This window comes from Canis lupus, chromosome 14 (assembly GCF_011100685.1).
Source record: "Canis lupus familiaris isolate Mischka breed German Shepherd chromosome 14, alternate assembly UU_Cfam_GSD_1.0, whole genome shotgun sequence".
NCBI classification, from domain to species: Eukaryota; Metazoa; Chordata; class Mammalia; order Carnivora; family Canidae; genus Canis; species Canis lupus.
The window spans coordinates 28,859,831-28,878,116 of NC_049235.1; the positions used below are offsets into that span (position 1 = coordinate 28,859,831).

General features: G+C 35.9%; 1 pseudogene; it reads left to right on the plus strand.

Moving 5' to 3' along the window:
• Positions 1 to 9,248: 9,248 nt before the first annotated feature.
• Positions 9,249 to 10,046, plus strand: LOC111098674 (annotated as a pseudogene).
• Positions 10,047 to 18,286: the final 8,240 nt, after the last annotated feature.

The window sequence follows — 18,286 nt, forward strand, 5'->3', positions numbered from 1 at the left end:
ATACTGTATATATCACTCCTTTGTGAGACCAAAAAAAAAAAAAAAAAAAAAAGCCAAGCTCTCATAGAAATACAGAGTAGAGTGCTCACTTTGGCAGCACATACACTAAAAAACACAGAATAGAATAGTGGTTGCAAGGAATTAGGGATTTGCCATAATAGGGATGGGATGGGAAAATAATGCAAATTTTCCATTATAAGATGTATAAGATCTCAGTATCCAACATATAACATGGGCACTATAGTTACTAACACTAACCTGAAATTTGCTAAGGAAGTAGAACTTGAACATTTTTTTCAAGGAAAAAAAAGTAGAAATGTCAAGTGATGTATATACTAATTAGCTCCAAAGTGGGAATCCTTTCATAATGTATATGTACATCAGGTCATCATGTTATATACTTCAAATATACAACGATTTTATTTGTCAAGTATAAGGCCTGAATAAAAGAGGATTAAATGTATGTTGACTTCATCAATCCCATTCTTTCAAAAGGTTGAGCTGACACTGTGATAAAGTTCTTAGTTCTGAATTTAATTTTCCTCAGAAAGTAAAGCTTGCTTGATAATATTAAAGGACGGTCTTCAGTTAACGGATAAACTCAGTAAAGTGAGTTTAACAAACTGAATTCAAGAGAACATTCCCTCTACTCTAAACAATGCAGCACCATTAATTTTTAGAGAATAGGTTTCCAGCGTCCTACATAACGTTTAGAAGTTTAAAGTGCTTTGAAATTATATGAAAGCATATGTGGAGATGGAGTTTGGACTGAAACTTCAACTACGGTATAGATTTGTCTGCTACTTCGTGACTGTAGTCTTTCCATATATTTCTGCAGTACTATGAAGGTGAAGATCACTAGACTCTTATTTTTTTTTATATTGATGGAGCCACTGAAAGCCCCAAACTACCACAAAGTCAGGAAATGCAAAGTGTGGTCACTTTCCACAACCTATTATGAAATAAAATTGCTTTGTATTCTTGCGTTATGTGAGGTTTCAGTTATTGATTTGGAGCATACATCATCAACAAGCAAATAAGTGAATGTGGCCCTCTTTCTCCCCTTTATTCTCGATAAAGAATCAGTGGGGTGTAACAGCCAGCCACAAAGTTCTCTCTGCTCTCTGAGATATTAGAGTAGGTGTGCTCCAAAAAGCAATCATTTATGTGTTTTTATTATTGTATATTATTAATGCATAGTTTATTTTTGTGATGGGATTCTAGAATTACTTTTTCAAAAAGGTTTTCATGTAGTTCCGTTTGGGAAACACAAGTACCAACAATAAGAAATGCTTCGACTGTAATACAATGTATTAAATTTTGGCCTTGAAAGTATAAGGCCACTTTATTGATGCCACTGAACTGAAATGGTCTTCAGCTACTCACTGGTCAAAAGATCAGGCTTACGGTTTGCCACTTACTCCTTCAGTTCTCCAAGTGACAATGTACAGACTGAGAGAAGCTAACATTTAAAATAAGTTTTCTCCACAGCATCAGTTGAGTATGTTCTTCAAACTTTTGATGTTTTCTTAAGAAATAGTTTGGCCAATTTTCCCCTCAACTAATCTGTCTCATTTGCAGCTATGAACCAATATTGTTAAGAAGCACGTGAAGATTTTTTAAGTTTCTTTAAGCCCTCCGAAAAGTCTATAAGGTAAATAATCTAGGATTTAAACTTGTTCCTTTAGAAATACATTCTTTTAAAAATTTGTTCTGTTTTCCTCATCACTGCTTATTTTTACTAAATAATAAATAAATAAATAAATAAATAAAACAAATACAAAACCCCAAAGTGGAAAAATTCTAAACAAATTCTGTGATTATAAACTAGTTGTTGGGCATGTAGAATTTAGAACCAGGCATCTTGGATTTGAATGTCAGCTTTCTTGTATTACTTCAGACAAAATATTAGCTTTCCTAATCATAATTTCAGGTGTATAATTTCAGACAATGATGGTGTCAACCTTTCAGGATTCTATGACCTAGTCAGCTTGCAGAGCATCTGCCAACAGGAGATGGTAGTTATCAGGCAAATGCTTGTTAGGACTCTATCTACTGTGGATTATGGTCCCTCCCAAGTCTTCAGCTGAAGTTCTAGCCCTCATAACCTCACAATATAAATGTATTTGGAGATAGGGCCATTAGAGAGGTGACTAAAGTAAAATGAGGTCATACAGGTAGCTTCTGGTCTAGAATGACCCCCCCCCCCCCCCCACGAAGAGGGGATTTGGAGTCACTGCTGAGGGTACAGAGAAAAGCCTGAGAAGTCAGCTGTCCTCAAGCCAAGCTGGGAGACTTCAGAAGAAACCAAGCCTGATGGCACCTTGATCTTGGACTTCTCCCTTGCCCAGGTCCATAAGAAAATAAATGTCTGTTGTATAAGCCTGTAGTATTTTGTCATGGCAGTCCTAGAAAACTAATCATATGTCTCCCCAGGAAAACACTTCCCTTGTTTTGGAAACAGTTCTTACCACATTCGACAAAAGAGCTGGGCTCATGAACAGAGTTGGCCATGCTCAGAGCTCCTTTGAACAGCCACAGTCATTTGCAGGCCCCAAAGAGGGCCACTCAGAGTCCTCCTTTAGGCTTTTTCCTTTTGCCAAAGGAGGGGGGATGATTCTCTAATTCCTTACTTAAAATTATGATTCTAGAGCTTCTGACAACCATAGCTGGTGAGGCGAGGATTGCCTCAGGGGACACAGCGGGTACCCAGAGAGAAGCAAAGGTGAGAGGCAGAGAGGGAGATTCTCAGAGCTGCCTTTTGATTCAGGAACTCTTTTTAATATTGTGAGCTTCCCTGCAAAAATTTTTCTTTTTAAGTTGGGTTGCGGTTTCTTTTAGTTAAAAAATATTCTGACCATTCTTTTGATTTTTGTTATAAAATTGAGCATATGGTTCCATGAGGAAAAATAATTCTTAGATCAACAGACTTGATATGTTATGAGCTAAATTGTGTCTCCCACCACTAAAAAGGAAAAAACAAAACAAAAACAAAAACATAAAAACGTTGACGTCCTCATCCCCACTACTTGAGAACATGACCTCACTGCAAATAGGGATTTTACAATTATGATTAGTTAAGATTAAGTTGTATTGTAGTAGGATAGGTCCCTAATCCAGTATGATTGGTGGTCTAAGAAGATAGCCCTAGGAAGACACAGAGACACAGAGCCACACAGGAAGAAAGCCACGTGAAGACGGAAGCTCAGATTGGAGTGATGCATCAATGAGTAAAGGGATGCCAAAGGCAGCTGGCAAACTGGCAGAAGCTCAGAAGAGGCAAGGAAGGATTCTGCTAAGTATTTTAGAAGAAACATGGCTTTGGCTCTCCTATCTGTGTGCCTCCACCCTTGCTTTTAGGCTTCTAGCATCCAGAACTCTTGAGACAATACATTACTGTTGTTTTCAACCTTACTGTCTGTGATAACTTGTTATAGAAACCCTAGGAAGCAAATACAGCCAATGAGAAAGAGGTTAAGATCCATAAGATCTCTGAATCTTTCCTTGAGTTCCCATGTTCTGAGCAAAAAGTACCTCTACTCATCTTCCCAGGTCCTTTATTTGTAGTCCTCATTTTTTAATAAATAATGATGCAATTTGTATTGCTATCTTAACATATATCCTCTTTCATGTAGTTGATAAACCTTTGAGATCAGGACATATATCTTTTAGCTCCCCGTAGCCCAGCACGGTGAACAAATATCCACATCCTGCTGTTGTTACTGTTCCCCGCCTCCTCATCACCATCAATCAACACTGCTAATACAGCTACCATTTACTGATCACCTATGGCACTGCTTTGCTTACAAGGCACATTCCATCCAGTACCCTATTTAATTTTCACAAGACTGGTGGAAATAGGGATTAGCCTATTTAAAGAAGATGAAACTGCTACTAAAAGAGAGGCATGGAGCCCCAAAGTTCTCACGGGCAGTGGGTGAGGGGAATTAAGCACATTTCTATGTGCCTCCAAAGTTAGAGCAGCCTTGTGGTAATGTGATTATTCTTTTAGTGAAGCTTTTCTAATTTTGCAGCTGTTATACATTTTAAAATTTCATCTATGCTCTGAGTCACTCTGATGCCCTTATACTTCTTTGTGGAGGCTGTGTTATCCTATAAAATTATTTTAGTAATTAGCTTACTCATATCGATCTCTATCTCAATTTACCTAATCTCTTGCTCTTGTTGTGATTTAAGGTGAGGTGAAATGAAATTACCTTTCAATATCATATAGATTTAAAATTCTGAAAAACAAATTTTCATTGAAAGATACATGCATTAACTTTTTTTTTTTTTTAAGACTATTCATTAAGTGCAGTGGTGAGAAGGGGGGAAAGAGTAGAACAAGGAGTTTGATCTGTGACTGTGAACAATCAATTGAGACAACTTACTACTTTCAGACCAGCCAATATTAGGTATTCTTATAATTTCCAGGACAAAATGAGGGCTCCCTTAACCATTGGAGCAACCTTGACTTACCTTCAGTCTCAATTATGAACTATAATGATTCTACCTAAATGTATCTTTCCCTTGACACGATGCCCTGTGCCTCCATGCTCTTCATCTCTCCTCTGGATTCTTGTCTTCTTCCCCAACTATTAAGTAGTGTGGGCTTTTTCACAGCCTATTTCCCCCTTCCAACGTTTCCTATTGAACGATCACACCCAGGTGTCATCCTGACCTACCTTCTCACTCAATTTTTTCTCTAGTACCTGGTTTGCAGCCTGTACCAGGTGCAGATTTCCATTATGGCACTGGAATACTCCATAACAGACACTTGGCTCAGTGTGTCTGCTTACCTTCTCATGCTCCCTTAATTGATGGGAAGGATTTACATCCTCTTTGTTTTACCAAGTAGGATGCCTCACACAAATATTTGTGAAAGAATGACCAACAAAACGACTCCCTGCTCACAAGCCTCCAATTGTGTCCAACACACTTAGAATAAAATGCAAAGTCCTCCACATATTCATCAAGGCCTTACCCTGTTTCCCACATTTCTGCTCTCTCACTCAGTTCAAGCAAAAAATGGCCTTCTGGCTAATCCTTGGCACTCTAACCACATTGACATTTCAGGGCTCTTGACCTACTGCTCCTTTAGCTTTGAATCTATGGATAGATTTTTAAGGCATCTGTGAAGTTGTTTCTCTCAGACATTGCCATGGCTTTTCTCATTCAAGTCTCCACTCAAGAGTAGTTCTCTCAGAGACCTTTACTGATGACATTATCTAAAATAGCATTGTACTTTACTTTTTTATTTTAATATTTTATTTATTCACGAGAGACACACAGAGAGAGAGAGAGACAGGGACACAGGCAGAGGAAAAAGCAGGCTCCACGTAGGGAGCCTGATGTGGGACTCAATCCCGGAACTCCAGGATCATGCCCTGAGCCAAAGGTAGACGCTCAATCACTGAGCCACCCAGGGGTCCCTGTACTTTACTTCCTATCCCATATCCTGCTTTACATATATTGCTTTTCATAGTTCTTACTGATGGCTACTATTATGTTTATTGCCTGTTTATTGTTTGTCTGTGTTACTAGAATGCAGGCTCTGAGGAAAAAGGGATGTTATCTACTTTACCCATTGCTCTGTATTCTCAGCATTAAGAAGAGTCACATAGCAGGTCTGCCACAACTGCTGAGTTAATGAGTCAAAAAATAGTCTCAAGCTTTTCAAAGGCAGCATCATGTCACATTCCTTTTTCATATCACCAATTAGCTGATACTCTGTCTTCAGTACAGGTTTCCAAAAAATACTTGTTTAAGCTATTTTCATGTGAAGGTCTCAATTCCAATGACAAGCAGTACGTCCTGTTTGAAAACTTGGATTACTACACTATTAGGTATTAGGAGAGCCTATATCTTGAATTGTTGATTCTGAATTTAGTCTTTACTTTCTGTACTATCACATTGTTTTTTAATATTTTATTTATTTATTCATGAGAGACACACAGAGAGAGAGGCAGAGACACAGGCAGAGAGAAGCAGGCTCCACGCAGGGAGCCTGATGTGGGACTTGATCTTGGGACTCCAGGATCACGCCCTGGGCCAAAGGCGGCGCTTAACCGCTGAGCCACCCAGGCTGCCAATATCACATTATTTTATTTCACTTTTCTATCTTATTTTTCATTTTATGTTATCACTTCCAACATGCTATAATATTAACCACATGAAACATCCTAACAAATGAGCACATTTTAGGCCTGTAGAAAAACAGGTTCTTAACTGGGACTTCTGTAGTACAGACAAAAATTACAAACATTTCCATGATTCTCTTAGAAACAGCCAGAGGAGATAAGTTACATATAATTAAGGAATAGAATGGAGTCTCTTATGTAATCATTTTGGCTAATCATTATAATTTTGTTCTTTATAGACAAATGGAAATCATGATATAGTAGACTTTTGATACCGTATAGATAACACATAGTGATCATTCTTGGGGAAGGAAGAAAACACAATTTCACTGAAATGTTTATAATTTGGGGAAATATTTTAGAAAATCTTTTACATAATACAAGCATGAGTCCCTAGATTGAATTTCAGAAAATCAGATTGAGATTTAACTGCATAATAATTATGATTTAGAACCAAATGATTTAAATTCTTAGCATCTTAGCTTTCTTCCTTACATACTGTCTTCAAAATAATTCATTATACTAAACGAAATGGGGAGCCTTATTTTTCTCTTCTTTTAACAAAGTGTTTATTCATAATTGCATGTGAGGATTTAGCCCTTTTTTTGAAGCAAAAATTCATGGCACAGCTAGTCTGTGGAAAATTATAAAACTTTGTAGAATGAAAAGTAAAACAGATGTGACTGGTACGCAGTAGGAATCCAAGCTATATAGTCTCCTCACTTAACTATTATGTGCTGCTCAGGCTATGTAAAGTGAAAAAAAATGAGACAATTTTTTTCCCCTTTCCAACTGGCCATTCAACCAGCATTCAGTTTTCCAGTTGAGTCAAACATATTACTAGCTGAAGGAATGAGAAGAGGAAAAAAAAAAAGGAAGGAATCAAAGCTGCATCTGCTATAAAAAGAAACTTAAAGACTAAATGATTTAGTGTAAGATACTCTAAATTGCAGCTATTACAAGGAAAGGCACTTTTTAATAAAATTCTACATCAGTGGTTCATAAGCTCACATCCACCAACCCCAGTATCCAAAAATAGATTTCAAGGGCTGTGTTAACTTGTATGGGGAAAATTATATCTTCACTTTCATTAGTCTCCTACTGAAATTTAGCATTTCCTCCAATTTTGAAGGTAGGCAACAATAGTGATAGTAATACCTATAATTTAATCATTAATAGAAATCAGAGATGTTTTAAAACCACATTACAGTTGCTGATGTCACAAATTATTGTTTATGCTCATCACTGCTTTGGTAGATATTTTACATATTGCTAGGTCTTGTAAACTTAGTGTGTTGTTAAAGTCATGTAGCTTTAAGAAAATATTTAAGTAACCGAATTTCAATATAATAGATTCTGTTTATAATCCTCAATCTTTTGTTTCATGCACTTTGAAATATCATTCTGAGAATTTAGTCTTCAATTGACTACCAAAAAGGTCTATGGCACAAAAAGACTTATCTCTGATAGGTTGTTATTTTGTTTAGATTAGTATAATATGCTAAGATACCTCTTTTAAACCCATTCAAATGGTAAAATAAAAATAAACTGAGGGGAGAATGACCCCCCAATCATAAAAATTGTGTAGTGAGGTCAATTCAACAAAGCTGTAGTGAAATAATATAAATTAAACTTAAAAACATTGTATATTATAAAATGGTGGGAAAGTAACTATCCTACAATAAGGTATACCAATATAATTCTGAACACTGATCCTATGATCTCTTACAACACAAGTTCTATAGAATGGAGATGTGTCTGTTGACAACAGGTAGCAAGACTTTTCGTTAACACTGCCTTTGAGTTACATATGTGAAAATTCTCTCATGGATGATTGAATTTTTGATATGATTAACATTAAGCACTTGCACATTTTGCTAAGAAGTTTTGAGACAGCATTTTCCTCATGATAGAAACATAACACACCATAGATTTTCTTTCATAAATCTAAAAAAAGTTTTAAAAATAACATCAGATTTTGAATACCACAAATAGGATGGCTATCAATCTTGACGTTTAAGGGCATCTTGACTTTTGAAAGAGGTGAAAATTTTTCATTTTCTTTTTTTTAACTTCTGACAAATGAGTTATTGTTTCTTTCCTGGAGATTTTTTTTTCTTTTTCGAGTGGAGAGAGGTACAAGGCATTTTATGTTACCTTTGCATTTTAAAAAGCTTTATAGGCAGTGAAAAATCACCAGACAAGTTCTGAACCTGACAGAGTAGTACAGTGACAGAGAAAAATAAACCCCAACATCAATAACAAAAGTGATTGATAGGTCAAGGAATTACTAACCTACTAAAACAAAAACAAAAACAAAAACAAAAACAGGCTTAAAAATAGGGTAAATAAATATAATTTATTTTAGAAAAACAAGGTTTTGCTACTAAGTAATTTGCAGATTAGTCATGATTTGTACATGAATGTGACCCCGAGTTCCTCTAAATTTCTTTTTCTCTATGTTTATCTCTCTTGAATTTGTGGGATGGGGTAAAGAGATGGAGAGGGAAAATAATGAGATATTTTTAAAGTTCTCTTTAGTCCTGCATGAGAATTTTATGGCAGAGTGGATACCATCTCTTCTACCTATAATCTGTATATGAAAACCAGGTACTCTAATAACCTTCAGTCTCCTCATAGGATTTTTTTAAAGGTGCATTTTATGAGAGGTTAAACTACCAATAAATATTCCCTTTAAAAAATAGTGTAAATACATTTAGAAATTATGAAACTAAAGCCACATGTATTAAATAAATAACCAACAACCTATGAACCACAAGCTGACAGTAATATACAGGGTGCTCACTAAATGGGTTACTGTGTATGCGCAGTGAAAAGATGTCACCTTGAAGTATTACTAATTAATTCTTTTTCACCATATTACTTATTGCCGAAATGAAAAGAGTCTTACTATTGAATGATATCCAATATTCTAAAAATAACAGATTCCTGGGGGTACTTGGCTGGCTCAGTGAATAGAGCATGCAACTCTTGATGTCAGGGTGGTGAGTTCAAGCCCCATGTTGGGCATGGAGCCTACCTAATACATATATATATAATAAAACAGAATTAAGTGAAATTAGGCCCTTAGAGGGTGTTGGTCCTCCAATGGCGGGTCCTGTGCAGGGCAGCGGGGCAAGAACCCTGGACCTGCTCTGGGCCTTGCCCCGTGTGAGCTTGGCCAACCTAAAACCGAATCCAGGCTCCAGGAAACCGCTTCAGACACCAGTATCAGCCTTTGAGTCTCAATAGATTGCAATATCTTATTGATTTGGGTCGAGTGGATCCTACTCAACCTATTGACCTAACTCAACTTGTCAATGGGAGGGGTGTGACCATCCAGCCACTTAAAAGGGATTATGGTGTCCAGCTGGTAGAGGGGAAATTCTGTGCAAACCTGTTCCATTCTTTCTGCGTGGACAACCTATTCCAAAACGAATGCTTCCTCCTGAAGCACTGGAACCATATTATACCAATGCAAAGAATCGTGGTTACCTGGTGGATCCTGCCAAATTTCCTGAAGCAAGACTTGAACTTGCCAAGAAGTATGGCTATATTTTACCTGATATAACTAAAGACAAGCTCTTCAAAATGCTTAGTACTCGAAAGGATCCAAGGCAGATTTTCTTTGGTCTTGCCCCTGGATGGGTGGTGAATATGACAGATAAGAAAATCCTAAAACCTACAGATGAGAATCTCCTCAAGTATTATAGCTCATGAATTCTCTTTCAAGAAAGCAGAGTTGTAAAAGAGTTCTGGAAGAAAAGGGACTGAAACATACATATTTCTCATGGTCTCATCTTGATTTGTGATTCTCTAGATGTTGATGATAATTTCCCATGTAACCCTATTTCCATTTTTATCTAAAATTGAAATAAAAAATGTAATAAGCAATGGCTGCATAGAGGAACTGAATCTGTGCCTGTTCTCTCTGTTAAAGAAACAAAATCCCTGGCATTCTGCCAGAGGAAGATGATAACTTTTAGGGTATTTCTTGTTCGTTTTTTTCATAATCTTTTCATCCAAGTCTTGTGTTATCATTCTTGCAAATCAGAGTGATTGTGAAGGTGGAAAGAGATTGATTACTAGGCCTGTTCAGTCAAGGTTAAAACACTTACCAATGGTGGCCCATCTTAATAGCCCCAAGGAAGCTCTGCTATCCAGTGTAATGGTGGAAAGCCTTCAACTCTGGATTATTAAGATGTGGGATATGAATTGAAAGTTTAAGACCAGTGAATAAGTAGTACAATATTCGCTAGCAAAACAAGCAAAAATTCTAAGTGTATTCATATTCTCAACTCATCTGATAGGAATAGATAATGATTAAGCCATTAATCTTTTTCTTGAAGAAGGTAAATTTCGAACTGATATTTTGCTTATTTCGGAGATATTGGAGATCTTTGTTTTTCAGTCATTTTAAATGATTTTTGAAATATTGTTCAGTGATTATATAACCCATAAAAACAACTGGTAGTATGAAAATAAACTCAGTAAATGTAAAAAAAAAATAAAGAATTAAGTGAAATTAGAAAGACAACTGACTCATAAAGGAATCTTTTAAACGTTTTCTAGCTTGTCCTTCTATCTACAAAGAAAAGCATATTTAAGCAGCAAGGTTACAAGACAGGAAGAGATTAGATTGATTAACTTTTTAAACCCTGAGTGAAAAAAAAGTTAAAATGTTCATTTTTATGGCCATAACATCTTTTCTCTGTCTTACCTACATGGAAATTCTACTTTTAATCAACTTTTCAATCATTCTCTTTTTGGTGACCTAGTAAATTCTAACACAAATAAGGCAGGAACTGTATCTTTTGCTTTTCTTTCTCTAAACACCTCAAAATAATAATGCTTGACATTTATATAGCTGTTTAACAAATTTAAACTCTCCTTCATACATTATTTAATTTAGCCCTTACTAAAACTTAGGAGTAGATGCAGTAATGTCCTAGAGCCACCTGTTTCAGCTCCAGAGAATTGACTGTCAGGTTTTCAGGGATACGTTTACTAAAATGAAATATTAAATTATGTAAACTTACAGTTACATAAATTATATTTTAAATAAAGGCACTAACTATTCAAGATGCATTTCCTAATTTCTTTACCACAGAGTCTATCAATAAGAGCTGTTTCCTTCTACCAAGTATCTACTACTAGCTTAATGTTACTAAGGAGAAAATTGAATCTTAATAGTGGTAGAGTGACTTACTTGACACAGTAGGGACTAGAGTCAGGTCTCTAATTCTTATCTACTCTCTTTTATCAGTTACAAAGTAAACAAATATCGAATACCTGCTAGGTGAGAGGCATTATGACTAGAAATATATAGTGAAAGCCTTAAACCTTCTCTCTCCTTACTCAACAGATGAATTTTCTTTCTGTTCCAAAAAGCAAACAGAAACTCTCAGTGCAGGGACACCTGAGTGGCTCAGTGATTGAGTGTCTGCCTTTGGCTGAGGTCATGATCACAGGGTCCTGGAATAGAGTTCCACATCAGGCTCCCCACAGGGAGCCTGCTTCTCCCTCTGCTTATGTCTCTGCCTCTCTCTGTGTATCTTATGAAAAAATAAATAAAATCTAAAAAAAAAAAAAAAAAAAAGGAAAAATAAAAAGTCTCAGGAGGGAGAACTTCAAGTTCCCTCAACTATGTTTGATCTACCTGTGTATTTGCCTTCCCCAATCTTAAGTGATTTATTAGCATTTTTTGATAGAGAGGGGTATTTTTCTATGAAACACTTTCTTCTCTGAGATTCCACAATGTCAATGTGGATTAGTTTGTCTTTCATACTACAATATCTCATTTGCTTTCTTTCTCATTTCACTGGCCTCTAAATGTTGGACTATGATTAGGGGATCTCATTATGTTTAACAGTATTATAATCTGTCCATCTGTCTGACTATCTGCTTTTCTGTTTATGTGTCATATTAGTGAATATCTGTTCCAGAAAGCTCCCCAGAACTCCAGATCTCTGTCATTGGCCTATTTGATATTTCTACTTAGAAGTCCAAAAAGCATCTCAAAGTTAACATGCCTTAAGCTTAACACTGAGCTCCTGATATACCTGCCGTCTACCTAATCCATACGGTTTTCCCATTCAGGCCCCAAATCCTGATTACTTTCCGTCATTCACATCCCAAATCCACCTAAAAGCAAATTCTTTCAATGCTATTTTCAAAACATATGCATAATTTGATTGCCTGCAAACACCCACGTTTCTACCACCTTGGTCTCAAGTGACCATTCAGAAGTTACCTCTATTACACCAGTCACTTTTTAAAAAACATGAACTAATATATCAAAACCATAACTGGCAGATATATGACTCAACCATTAGTGAGGTTTTAAGATTTATACCTTCTTTTAATTTTGTCATTAATACTTTGAAGTGTCCCAATTTGTATTTTTTAAAGATTCATTTACTTATTTGAGAGAGAGGGAGAAGGAGAGAGAGTCCCAAGTAGACTCTGCACCGAGCATGAAGCCTGACATGGGGCTTGGTTTCATGACCCTGAGATCATGACCTGTGCCAAATCCAAGAGTCAGATGCTTAGATGACTGCACCGCCTAGGTGCCCCTAACACATAGAAAATTTTAATTGCAGACAAAATAATATTCCATTGAGTTTCTCAACAGATCTCTATCCTAGGATTCATGACTGCTAGCAGCAACCTGGATTTAGAATTTTCCCCACAATGTCTTACTTTTATAAAATAATAACAGAAATGCTACTATGTCCTTTTATATAGTCCATATAACAGTATTAGGTTAATTCATTTAGCTAAAAATATTTACCAGTACTTATCCAAAGAGTTGAGATATCCTGAGGAATAAGACAACACTCTAAGGGCTCTCTAGCAGAGGCATTTAACAAGGCATGGTTACTTAAAGAGAATCACTGGCCAATTAGGACACTAAAACTACTGTATTCAGTACAATGTAATGACATAAGAAACATCACAATTACTTTAAATATATAATTATCACAATGCATACCTGAGTGTTCACTTAACACATATTCATTGAGCAACTTTTCCAGTTTTGTCGGGAAATGATTGATACGTATCACTGTGTAAGGTTAAGCTGTACAGTTTAATTTGATTTGTCTATATTGTGAAATGATTACACAATAAGTTCAGCTAACATCCACCTTCTCATATAAATAGACTAACAGGAAAAGAAAAAAGAAAAGAAAATCTTTTTATTCTCATGATAAGAACTCTTAGGTTTTATTTTCTTAACAACTTTCCTGTATGTCACACAGCAATGTCAGCTGTATGCTGTCATCATGTTATATATATTATAAATAGTCATCATGTCATACATTACATCCCTAGTGTTCATTAACTTATAAGTGGAAGTTTATACCTTTTCGCCACCTCCCTCTGATTACCTCTACCCACCCTCCACTTCTGTTAACCATAAGTCTTATCTCTTTTTCTGATTTCTTTTTTCTTTTCTTTTTTAAAGATTCTATACATGAGATTATACAGTATCTGTCTTTCTCTGACTTATTTTAGTTAAATTAATCCCTCAAGGGCCATCCATGTTGTTGAAAATGGTACAGATTCTTCTTTTTTAAAAAAGATTTTATTTATTTATTCATGTGAGACGCACCGAGAGAGGCAAAGACATAGGTGGAGGGAGAAGCTGGTTCCCATGGGAAGTCTGATGTGGAACTCAATCCAGGAACCCTAGGATCATGACCTGAGCCAAAGACAGAAGATATTCAACCACTGAGCCACCCAGGTGCCCAAGTTCTTCATTTTTTATGGCTGAATAATGTGTGTGTGTGTGTGTGTGTGTGTGTGTGTGTATGTGACCTGTAAATAATGCTCCTATGAACATAGGGGTGGCAAATGTCTCTTTCACAAAGTATTTCATATCCTTTGGATGTATTCTCAAAAGTGTAATTGCTAGATTACACCGCATTTCTATTTTTGTTATTTTCTGATGATCCTTCATATTGTTTTCCATAGTTGCACCAATTTATAATTCCACCAACTTTGCACAGGGTTCCCTTTTCTCCATATCCAAACCAGCATTTGTTATCATGAATAGACACTGAATTTACTCAAATGCTTTTTTGCATCTACTGAGGTGATAAGTTTCTTTTCTTTCATTCTGTTAAGCTTATGTATCACATTGATTGATTTGCATATTTTGAGTCTTCCTTGTAAGGATAAATCCTAAATAGTCATGGTCAATGATCCTTTCAATATGCTGAATTTGGGTTTATTGATAATTTTACATTCATATTCATCAGGATATTGACCTGTAGTTTGCTTTTCTAATACTTATTTTCTGGCTTTGGTAATAAGGATAATGCTTATCTTTTAAATGAATTTGAAAATGTTCTCTCCTTTTCATTTTTTGGAAGAGTGTGAGAAGGATTGGTGTTAATTCTTCTTTAAATGTTTGTTAAAATTTATCAGGGAAGTCATCTGGTGCTGGGCTTTCCTTTCCTGGGAAATTTTTGATTAGTTATTCAGTTTCCTTACTAGTAATTGGTTTATTCAAATGTTCTATTTCTTCCTGATTCAGTTTTGGTAAGTTGCATATTTCTAAGAATTTTTCTGTTTTTTTTTTCCTCAGTTGTCCACTTTGTTGGTGTATTATTGTTCATAGTATCAAGTAATTTTTATCTCCACACATTGTTCTAGGCACTATGCTGTGGTAGTGAACAAAATAGACAAGATCCTTCATTGTATGATAATGCTGGAGGATGAGATGAACAGTACACAATTAAAGGAAGACAAGTTTTAAATTTTCTTTTTAAAGATTTTAGTTTTTGTTCATGAGAGACACAGAAAGAGAGAGGCAGAGACATAGGCAGAGGGAGAAACTGGCTCCATACAGGGAGCCCAATGTGGGACTCAATCCCAGGACTCCTAGGATTATGCCCTGAGCTGAAAGCAGATGCTTTAATGTTGAGCCACCTGGGAGTTCCAAAGACAAGTTTTAATTGCAGTAAATGCTATATAGAGAATCAAAATAAGGTTCCAGTTACTATTACAGATTGAGAAATAAAGTCTCTCTCAGAAGGGTGTTAAACTGAGTTATGAATGACACAATGATATGCCATATGAATATCAAGGGGATAACATTGCAGGTCAGTGTAATAAACTCAGTAAATTTGAGGAAAATTAATGATAGTGTGATTGGAGCATAATGATTGAGGTAAGTATAATGAGTATAAATGTTCCAGATAGGAACTTTTCAGTCTAGGTGGGATAGAAAAACCACAGAAAAAGTTCTTAAGGGCAATAGCATGATCTTTTTCACATTCTTAAAAGTCACTTTGGTTACATATATTGTAGGTAAACATGAGTGGAAGATGGACTAGAAATAAGTAGACTATTGAAATCAACAATTTTACAGGTGAGAGATGATGGAAGCCTAGTCAAGGAAGATGTCAGTGGAGATGGCAAAAAGAAGAGGCATAGTATAGTTTTAGAGATTCATTGATAGAACTTCCTGATGGATTGGATAAGAGTTGTATAGGAAAGGAATAAAGTCAATGGCAAACCAGAGAGTTTGGCTTGAACAACTAGATGTTTTATTCACCCAGTTAGCAAGACTGGAGAGTTAGGAGTTTGATTGTATCTTATTATTGTTTATTTTCTCAAAACCATCTCCACTCTTAAATTGTCCTGTGTACTGCAGTGACTGAAAACATTTTTCCGACTCACTTGTCAATAGTTACTGGTTTTGTTTTTGCCAGGGAAGCACTCTTGTGGGAGATATAAGGAAGATGAATAAGAAGGAGAAGGCATTTTCTTCCATGGGGACTGCAGATACCTGCATGGGCATTGGAGACAACAGATGAAGGATTTTTCCCAGTGCCTTCCAGATGTCCTCCTGAGGTCACCCACTTCAGCGCTGCAGGTAACTGAGACTATTAATTGTAGTTTCTGAGTTTCCTGCCTATCCATATTTATCCTTATTTGGGGTTTCCCAGACTTGCTAATAGTTGAACAATTCTCTGGTTCTTCAAACTAAGTCATTTGCTGTATGAAAAGCTTAGAATAGTTAATATTTTCTGGAACAAACTCTAATATAGGGAGACTAATTAATAGTTCTGCTTTCTGGCTTCAACAGAGAGAGTCAGAGCTGGAGATATAGATTTTGGAATCATTGGTGTTTAGATAATAAACACAGGACAGGATGAAGTTTCTTTGCAGATAAAATAAATGGGGCAGGAGAGAATCCTGTGGGTTCAACTCTTTTGAAGTTAAATAAAAAAGAAGTCAGAACAAAAGAATGAAACTGGACCACTTCCTTACACCATACACAAAAATAAACTCAAAATGGATTAAGGGCCTAAATGTGAGACCTGAAACCATAAAAAAAATCCTAGAAGAGAGCATAAGCAGTAATTTCTCTGACATTGGTTGTATCCTTCTAGATATGTCTCCTGAGGCAAGGGAAACAAAAGCAAAATAAACCAGTGGAAAAAGCATCAAAATAAAAAAAAAATGTTAGCACAGCAAAGGAAACAACCAATTAGACTAACAGACAACCTACCTAATGGGAGAAGATATGAGCAAATGATATATCTGATAAAGGGTTAGTATCCTGAAATATATAAAGAACTTATACAACTCAATACCCCAAAAGCAAATAATCCAATTAAAAAGGAAGAAAAGATATGAACAGATATTTCTCCAAAGAAGACATTAAATGGTCAATTGGATACATGAGGAGATAATCAATATCACTCATCATCAGGGGAATGCAAATCAAAACCACAATAAGATATCACCTCACACCTGTCATAATGCCTAAAATAAAAAAAATACAAGAAACAAGTGTTGGTGAGGATGTGGAGAAAAAAGAAGCCTTGTGTGCTCTTGGTGGGAATGAAAACTGGTACAGTCACTGTGGAAGAAGACAGTATGGAGGTATCCTTCAAAATTAAAAATAGAACTGTCCTTCAATCCAGTAGTTGCCCTACTGGGTATTTACCCTTGAAGTGATATATGCACCCTTATGTTTATTGTAGCATCAATTATAGTAGCCAAACTATGGAAGCATTCCAAGCATATCTAAACATTCCATCAAAAGATGAATGAACAAAGATGTGATATGTATACACATGCACACACTCACAATGGAATATTATTTAGCCATAAAATAGAATGAAATCTTGTCATTACAAAACATGGATGGATCTAGGGAGTATAATGCAAAGCAAAATAAGTCGGAGAAAGACAAATACCATATGATTTCACTCATATGAGAATTTTTTAAATTTATTTTTTATTGGTGTTCAATTTACCAACATACAGAATAACCCCCAGTGCCCGTCACCCAATCACTCCCACCCCCCGCCCTCCTCCCCTTCTACCACCCCAGTTCGTTTCCCAGAGTTAGCAGTCTTTACGTTCTGTCTCCCTTTCTGATATTTCCCACACATTTCTTCTCCCTTCCCTTATATTCCCTTTCACTATTATTTATATTCCCCAAATGAATGAGAACATATAATGTTTGTCCTTCTCCGTATGACTTACTTCACTCAGCATAATACCCTCCAGTCATATGAGAATTTTAAAAACAAATGAATAAAGAAAAAAAAGAGACAAACCAAAAAACAGACTCTTAACAATAGAGAACAAATGATTACCAAAGGAGAGGTTGGTGGGGGAATGGGTGAAATGGGTTAAGAGGATTAAGAGTACATTTATCTTGATGAGCACTGAGTTATGTGTGGAACTGCTGAACAATTATTGTACACTTGAACCTAATATACCACTGTATGTTATCTACACTGGAATTTTTAAAAATCTGGAAAAAAAGAAGTCAGAAAAGAATACTAAGTAAGAGAAACCAATGTATTAGAAGTAATTTTATGTAGGTATGGCATTATCAATGATAAGTTAGTATAAGTGTTTCAACAAAGGTGGTCATTGTAGTCTAGAATGGCCAGGAAAGGTTTAACTGTGGATGAGGGGTCCTGAAAGGCGAACTTACTTCAGATTAAGAAGAAATGACTTTTTAGCTAGTTACAAAAACAGCAAGAATTAGAGCATGGCAACAGAAATGCTAATATATGGGGGTTTTGTAGATGGAGTATGGGGGAGGATGGTGGAAGACGGTATTAAAAAAAGGAGAGCCACTACAGATTTTGGAGTTTGTGAAAATTATT